Consider the following 1,108-nt stretch of genomic DNA (forward strand, 5'->3'; position numbering starts at 1 on the left):
TTTTTTTATTTCAGCATATTATGGGGGTACAGATATTTAGGTTATGTATGTTGCCCTTGCCTCACCTCCCCCAAGTCCAAGCTTCAAGCGTGTCCATCCCCGGGATGGTGCGCATTGCACTGTTTGTATTATTTAATTTTTTTTAGAGACAGGGTCTCTCTCCATCACCAACGCTAGAGTGCAATGGCACAATCATGGTTCACTGTAGCCTTGAACTCCTGGGCTCAAGTGATCCTCCTACCTCAGCCTTTCCAGCTGCTGGGATTACAGGCATGAGCCACCTGCCCAGGTATTCCTTCTAACTAAACAGTAATCTCTTTGAGGAAAATGCAGTGTGTCGCTGATTTTTTTTTTTTTATTCCTATAGTTCCAAATAAAACACTAGAACTCATTAAATGGAAGTTTGGAGAGAAAGTGAATAAATTAATTTATAAGTATAATAGAAATTCAGATCATCTTTTTTTTTCCATTTTATGACCGTATTTAATTACTTTTCTCCAAAAGTACTTAAGCATACATCATTTCAGGTAAAATATCAAAGAACTAATTGGCTTCCAATCCCTTAGAAGCTTTTCAGAGGTTTTCAGCTTTTATGTTAAAAGCCCATTTCAAATATTACAATTCTTCTTGACACATGTGAGGGTTTCAAACTCACTAAATAACTAAATCTTCCAGCAGTAATTACAGAACAATCACCAGTGTCACATGACAACCTTTTTAGTGTCTTTAAAAGCATGTATCCTGACAGCAGTATTTATAGTTCACCCTCATCCCTGTACCATGATTTGTGAAGCATTTACTATTACCACTCTTCTCTCTTACATACTCTTAGTTTAGTAATTATTATTAACATCAAAAAGGTCCAATACTAAATATTAGTGAACTTAATGGGGACACTGAATGGTAGCTGCAATAGTTACTTTTGTGAATCAACTTGACTCGGTTAAAGGATAGCCAGATAGGTAGTAAAACATTTCTGGATCTGTCTGTAGGGGAGTTTCTTGGAGAGATTAGCATTTGAATCAGTAGACTGAGTTAAAAAGATCCACCTTCATCAATGTGGGTGGGCATCATCCAATTTTTTGTAGGTCCAAATAGAACAAAAAGG

Source organism: Propithecus coquereli, unplaced genomic scaffold (genome assembly GCF_000956105.1).
Source record: "Propithecus coquereli isolate 6110/MARCELLA unplaced genomic scaffold, Pcoq_1.0 Scaffold191, whole genome shotgun sequence".
Lineage (NCBI taxonomy): Eukaryota > Metazoa > Chordata > Mammalia > Primates > Indriidae > Propithecus > Propithecus coquereli.